Source organism: Larus michahellis, chromosome 1 (genome assembly GCF_964199755.1).
Source record: "Larus michahellis chromosome 1, bLarMic1.1, whole genome shotgun sequence".
Classification (NCBI taxonomy): Eukaryota; Metazoa; Chordata; class Aves; order Charadriiformes; family Laridae; genus Larus; species Larus michahellis.
In genome coordinates, this window is record NC_133896.1 from 108,138,056 (window position 1) to 108,146,139 (window position 8,084).

The following is an 8,084-nucleotide window of genomic DNA, read 5'->3' on the forward strand; positions in this document are numbered from 1 at the left end:
CCTTACCTTCTTCATGCTTTGGTTCACATGTCTATAAGTGTACATACAATGGTATTCTTTTGTTCTCCTCTCCAGCATCCCACGAGCTGTCTGGGAGGGATATCAAGATTATATAGAAGAACAGTTTTTTTATTTCCCCCCCCATTCCTTCCCCTCGGAAAAATACTAGGCTTAGAGTAGTTGTGCTTTTCTTAAGGTTCAGTATAGGAGATGAGCATCCTTCCAGCAAGAAAATCTGAACCACTGGTATAACCCAAATGTTTTCAACTGTGCAGTTTCTCTTATGGCAGATTGCCAGTAAGTGATGACATTGGGTTGGCATGGTACTACTGGCTCTGGCCTTTTCCCAGACCTGAATGCATGCTGGGAATCCTGTTCTGTTGCTGAGAACTCAACAATTAGGAGGGCATATCCTGCTTCACTCCAGCAGCTCAAAAAAGGATGAAGGAACACTGCCAATATTTCTTCCACCACAGATCCCCCCTCCTGCATTGCAAACCAGAGGTTTAAATCTTATTCCTATGCAGCTAAAACGGAAAAATCTTAAACCAGCAATTCAGGAAAGTAGGAGAGCAAGAGCTCACTTTTCTTGTCACCTCAGAGGGCACAGAAGGTAATTGCTCTGTGCTGTACTGCCTATAAATGTAGGAGGACGAATCTCTCTATTCACTCATCCCCCAGCTCTCCTGCAGTACGTTTCCCCCATGCGCCTACCTACCTGAGTGGGATTTAAACTCTATGACTTTATCAAGCCAAACTCTTCACCTCCACGGCCCAAGGCTTCCTCTACCCAGATACATACTAAAGCTCTGGCATCATGCTGCATCTGCCACCCTTACCTGCAGTAGCTGCTGTTTACCAGCCCTATGCTCCCTCGCTCCTGATCCAATGTCTGGATTAGGAAGTGTGGGGTCGGTATTGGCTAGCTGAGATGCTGACCCTATGGCTCAAGCAGCCTCCCCGTAACTACCTAGGAACTATCCGGATGGAAACATGCAGCTGAGCTGTGAAGGTAAGTGCTTGAAGGAAGCTGTCATTTGAGTAAGCATCTCCAAACAGCCAGGATTAAGACCTGTCACTGTTACTTCCTATCACTCTGAAATCACGTATGCACCAGTCTGTCCATGCCACATTAAATAAACATAGCTAAGGTAGAGTTGTGTGGCACCTCTAAAGCAGTGAATTAAAATAAATACAAGGGTTTATGAAAATACAAAGAAAAAAATTCATAACTTTTTCAAAGTTTGAGTTATCATTCCTTTAAAGTAGACCCAGTCCTCCTTTATAATTTAAGCAATTGCTTAATTTAAGTATTTTAAGATGGCTCTCCTTAATTTCCCCTCAGCTGCCCTAACTCAGAATACAAGAGGTAATTGCACCACTCATGAGCAAGATGCAACTGCAGATACTTTATCCTATGAACACAAGTGCAGGTACCTCCTCCCCTCATGTTCATTTTGGCTCCGATACGGTAAAAAGCTTGGCACAAGGAGTGTGAATTTTGATGGGGTGGATGTCAATAACTTTCTCAGAAACTGACATGTGCGCTGTTCTGTGGATTATTGCTCATGAGCTGCTGCAAAACTCAGTTGGTCTGCACTCTGAGCAAATAATTCCTTTTATTTGGCAGACTTTAAAAAAGAGAGAGAGAAAGACAGAGAGGGGGAAATAGAGGCCATCAGACTGTTCCCAAACAAGAACATCCAGAATGGTAACGAAAAATGTTGCTGCTGTGTTACACAACCATTAAAATCGCTTACCATCAAAGGTCAAAAGCATTAACCACATGTTGGCAACATTTATAAATAGACTCTCCATGGAGCTTTACCTAAAGTGGAATGGATAAAACACTTTGACTCAGGAAGACCAATTAGAACCAGTAGGATCTTTTAACTTAATAGCTGCATTAGGCAAGATGCACGACTGTTGGTACACACAGACACAGAAAACTAGATGGTTTCACTAGTCTAAAATAGAATACAGTTTTGACTTGACTCACAGAAGACCACAGTACAGCTGGCCCTGGTGTGGCCATGTAAGAGAAGGAAAGCATAGAAAGTTTTTTCTAGCCCCAGTATGGCCACGCAACAAGTAACGCACCTCTTGCCGTCATTAATGTGTGGAGGCATGCTCTATCCGCTGGGGTAAAGTGACCCCAAAAGTGACCGGGAGCTTAGACCCGCTGCAGAAATGGCAGCCATCAGTGGAGTCCAGACCGCATTCTCCCAGGAGCTTAGGATGCAGGTATTTCTAACATATCATTTGTAGTGTTTACCATGGCAGACTGGTTAAAGATGTTTGCCAAATATTCAAAAGCCAGGAAATGCTAGAATTAAGTGTGCTTTGGGCATTTTAATTTGGTCCACTTTGTCCCTGCCTGGCATGCATTAATTATATGAGTATATGCAATCTTTTTCGCAAGCAGGTGGGATGGTCTGGGTTTGAATTGGCTGTTGCCTAGTGGGAAAAGGTTAACAAGTAAAAGCTGGTCACTAAGATTAATTGGTTTGAATCCAAGCAGTGCAAGTCTCTCTTGACTGTGCAGACTGATTTGCTGGCATGGGAGCAGAGCTGACAACTCTTTCAGGAAATCGGATGCTAGTATCTCCTTATTCAGAACAGGCAGGAGGTGAATGGCTCTGGTCTGTGCTAGGAAGACCATCTGCTGGCTTACCAGGTTGTCAGGTGGAAGCTCTGTTCTGTCTCTGTAAAACCATCATAACTTCGGTTGCAATCTCTTCATTGTGGCAAGGAAAAGTAATATGACTTTATGCTCCTAAATGTCCCTGTGCTCAGTTCTCCTCCTTAGGTTTTTGGTGAGAAGTGCTGTGATGAAGATGCACAATCATTCCCGGTTCTGCACTCTCCCCACCACAGTTAAATGCTGAGATGGCAGGAGGGAGCTACTTAAGATTCATGCTTGGAGGCACTGGAGATTTTTGGCAGCATGGAGAACAAGAAATATGCCCTAAACACAAAGATAAACCTGTAACAATTCAAATACTTCAAGTCAGATACTTTTAAAAAACAAAAAACTGGTTCAGAAATCATTGTTCCTCTACTTTTTCAGGTTTGGGGGAGGCTATGGGTTCCTCTTTCCAACTCATTTGCTGGGCAGAAGACAAAGTCCTGAATAAGGCATAGCTGAGATCCTGTGCATGTGGGAACTAAAAGTCTTCTAGTACTGGACATTTGGGAATTTTCAGGTTTTTTTGCTTGGTTTCTCTAATTCCAGTAACATGGGTCAGGTCAGTAAAAAGGATGAGAAATTAGGATGTGATAGTGGAATGCAGACATTGACTTGATGCCAGCAGTTGATTTTCCTTAATTTGCTTAAACCTTCCTCTTATAGACAAGCAATTGCAAATAGAATTTAAAAATAATCCTAGTCTCAGGGGAGCATAGTGATTACCTTTTGATTACCGTAGAGGAAGCAGAATGGGTTATCAGGTGCAATGACTTTCAAGCTTATTCATGAAGCAGGTGTTTTCTAGCCTATTTGTTTACATGCTGGTATCTCCTCTTAGGGACTTTGTTTTGATTTACTTATAGCCATCAGGTGTGTCTCTACTGTCTTCTCCTTCTCTGTCTTCTGCTCTCTCCCTCCCCTCCCTGCCACCAAACCAAGGACGTGACTCCCCACAGCAACACTTTGTAGACTGCCAATTGTATTTCCCATCTTCTAAGATATGTGTGGGACTGGAAGCTATGGCTGTGCTGGACTGCATGTTCATCTGAAGTCTACCTTGCTGTTAGAGCACCCTCTTAGTTTTACCTCTTTTTCCCTGTGTTCCCCTAATGCTAGGTAACCTTATCAATGAAACAAAGGCAAGAGTAAACATTTGGAGAAACAAAAGTTACAGGTAAATAAATACAAACTGTTTTAAGCAACAGTGTGGTCTCTTTATCATCCTAATAGAATCTCATATGCAGTACATTCTTTCAGATGCTAAATGGTCTTGAGAGCTGATGGTCAGTTTGTAAAAGTGTACCTGAAACTTCGAAATCTACTTCAGCTCAGGATAGCTTTACTGTATTTTTTGTTCTACTTTGCATGATATTCATCTGTCACTGTGATGGATGGTGTTTTTGATATTCAGAATGTCTTCTGGTTTTCACTATCTTCCCTTTCTACTCACTTTTCCCTTGTATTTTCTCTTAATTTCTCTTAACTCCTGCCCAGATGGCCTAATCCATTTTTTTGGTATTACTAAAACTACCTCAGATTTATAGTATTTTGCATTTCTCACAGTAAAGTAGGAGACTAAATTCCCCTTCTCTTCCGCTTCCTCTCTCCTTTGAATGTTCCTGAGTCACTGTGGTGGTGCCATAGTCTCGTAGCCAAATCATCTTTAACGTACATTCATTCATCTGTTTTGATGCAATTGCAAAATTAAAATAGACAGGACACAACCAATTGTCCCTATTTATTTTTTTAGCTGTAGGTTATAGACAGACTTTAAATGTAGATTATAGAGTACAGCCTAGAGCCAGTGCTTGTAAGTACATAAGCTATTTTAAGAAGGATAATCAGTTCTGAGAATTTCTGTTTTAATTACTTTTTAGCCCAAGCTTTCAAAACAGCTAATTATTTTGTCTGCCAGAGTTGAGAAACGTAAGAGGACTGTGATTTTCTAGAAAATGTGAAGTGCCTCTATTCTGAAAATGAGGCTTCTTTACATGTGTCTTAAGGCAGGTGTTTCAAAAATCGAATTGATATTTGTATCACCAGTCCCTTTTAAAAACACAGGCCCCACCACAGCATCTTGCAGTTGTCCTTATTCAGATTTCAGGAGTGACTCACTAAGAGTTACTTGGTTACTTACATAGCTAAGAAAGCGACAAAATATTCAACCCAAATCCATGAGCCCAAACTTGTCTCCTAAACAACTGGGAGAATGAATTAGGGAGTGACATAATCTTCTAAATTACATCTATTATGATACAATAATGCAACATGCCAGAAGGAGCATGAAACTCTCATAAAGGCTCTTAATTTAAATTTGTTTTGAATTGGCAAAACACACACAAAACCAACATACTCGATTTAACTCATTTAAACAATGTCAGCATTTAATTAGACTATGAGGATGAAGTGATGGGATGTAACAGTGCAGATTTCCATGAAATTTTACTAATCTAGGGGCAAGAACTTATAGCATTCGGTACATAAAATAAAGTACTAAATTTGAAATATAACCCCATGCATATTAGCATAATTAAAATGCCAAACTTTAAAATGCAATTATCAAGTAATAAGAATGTCATGCATCTATAATGCTAGAGTTTCCCTAAAGCACATTAAGGACATGCAACACTCAGCAGATTCCTAACTACTACTTAATCACCCTTGCCACTTATTGCTGCAGAGATGCAGAGTACGGAAAAGATACACATTTGCCTAACCAAGAGAAGCGTTAAGAGATTTCCTTTTGTAGTTCTAGTACACATAACCTTTTAAAATCTATTGTATACCTTGCTCAGTGAGCAACTAATGAAATCATCTGTAAATCTAAATTTTGAAACTGTCATTTGAATACTTCAGTTAGCATCAAGTGCACCCTATTGCGTGAATCTCTGTTGCCCTTGTAGAAAGCTCAGTGGTGTAAGAGTTTCAGAGTGCTCCTTAATAGCTGCTTTGTCTTTGTAGTCACCAACCTGTTGCCTTTCAAAAGAAAGGCTTACCTTTCATACTTTTGTTCTTTTAACAGGCTCTCCTTTATAATCAATTTTGCAATTCTTAAGAAGACAGCTCAGGTTTCCAGAACACTCTAGTCCCTTTCATTTAACTGTTGTAGGGCTTCTAGTTTATTTAAAGGCTGACTCCCTTTCTCTTATGTAATGCTTTTAAAAGCAATTGTGTGTTTCAAACTGGTGATTTTTTTCTTTTCTCTGACTTCAGTGAAAACAAATGGAAATTTGATGCTTTGCTTGTATAGCCTTTAAGACTGGCAATAGCTACCTACACTAACTGCAGTTTAAGCCGTCTCTCTGGTCTGAGATACTTCCCATTGTCAAATACTTATTTCACAGAGTTGCTGTGCCACACTGCTCCGGGGTGGAGGTCAGGGTGGAAAAGGTGTCCTGAGCAACTGCATCTGCAAGTATTTCATGCAGTGCCTTCCCCCTTTGGTCTCCTTGGACAGTTTATAGCCTACCTGTGGAGAGTGTGCTTGAGTGTGCCTAGTGGTATTATGTCACCTGGTCAGCAGAGTTGGGATGTACAGATCCCATACGCTGCACAGGGAGCATCCTGCTTGAATTCATGTGTGAGTTTTCAGGGTCCCCTGGTGATGGTATCTGAGTCTTGTCTTGAGGGAAGCCTTTCAGCAATCACTGGAGACATAACTTTGTTTCAGATTCTCTGATTCTCAATTTCGATGTCTTCACATCTGTGTTGTTTATAAGGGAAACGAGGCCAATCCTGATATGGCTGGATGGCCATGCCCAGAGAGTGGTGGTAAATGGAGTTAAATCCAGTTGGTGTCCAGTCACAAGTGGTGTCCCCCAGGGTTCGGTGCTGGGGCCGGTTCTCTTTAATATCTTTATCAATGATCTGGATGAAGGGATCGAATGCACCCTCAGTAAGTTCGCAGATGACACTAAACTGGGCGGGCGTGTTGATCTGCTTGAGGGTAGGTTGGCTCTGCAGAGGGATCTGGACAGGCTGGACCGATGGGCTGTGACCAATGGTATGAGGTTCAACAAGGCCAAGTGCCGGGTCCTGCACTTGGGTCACAACAACCCCATGCAGTGCTACAGGATTGGGGCAGAATGGCTTGAAAGCAGCTCGACAGAAAAGGCCTTGGGAGTGTTGGTTGACAGCCGGCTGAATATGAGCCAGCAGTGTGCCCAGGTGGCCAAGAAGGCCAACAGCATCCTAGCCTGTATCAGGAATAGTGTGGTGAGCCGGACTAGGGAAGTGATCATGCCCCTGTACTCGGCACTGGTGAGGCCCCACCTCGAGTACTGCGTTCAGTTTTGGGCCCCTCGCTACAAGAGGGACATTGAGGTGTTGGAGCGTGTCCAGAGAAGGGCTACAAAGCTGGTGAGGGGCCTGGAGGACAAACCTTATGAGGAACGACTGAGGGAGCTGGGGTTGTTTAGCCTGGAGAAGAGGAGGCTGAGGGGAGACCTTATCACCCTCTACAACTACCTGAAAGGAGGTTGTAGAGAGATGGGGGCTGACCTCTTCTCCCTGGTGACAAGTGATAGGACGAGGGGAAACGGGTTCAAGTTACGTCAGGGGAGGTTTAGATTAGATATTAGGAGACATTTTTTCACTGAAAGGGTTATTAAACATTGGAATAGGCTGCCCAGGGAGGTGGTGGATTCACCATCTCTGGAGGTGTTTAAAAAAAGGGTAGATGGGGCACTGAGGGACATGGTTTAGAAGTGGCTCTTGTCAGGGTAGGCTAAAGGTTGGACTCGATGATCTTAAAGGTCCCTTCCAACCTCAACAATTCTATGATTCTATGATTCTATGATTAGGAAAAGATTATAAAGTCCTTTTTCCACGACTTTATAGTAAAGTAAGAGAATAAAAGAGAAATAAAATAGAATAGGGGAAAAAAAGAAAAAGAAGTATAGAGAAAGACCTTTATAAAGGAACAACACACCAGAAACAGCAATAGAGGAATATTGCTGAGGGGAAATACTTTTTGAAGAAAAGGATAAAAGCATCTAGGGAATGGGTTTTACCCCAAATGTAACTCCCTCTGAATACTTCTTAAATAAGCTGCGTCTCTCTTCTGTACTGTCTCCACTTTGAATAGAGACAGGCAAGAGTAGGAGGCTGTTATTTCCTTCTGGACAAGCCCAGAGACTCTTTGGGTTGTGTTGGTCTCGGCCCCTGGAGCATTTTCTGTGTTCTCGGGGAAGGCATGAGGCATTGCTTTTAGGAGACAGGGGGCTTATGTCTTGGTGCTGGATTTTTTGCTTTATCACAAGTCCTGTGGAGAAGTGTTGAAGAGCTTATGTGGGTCCAAAAAGTAGTGACAGTATTAATGGTTCAGAGCCTGCAACAAGTGTGCCATTTCGGTGCAGGCACCTGGAACTGGCACGGTGAATGAGAGTGGAAGAAA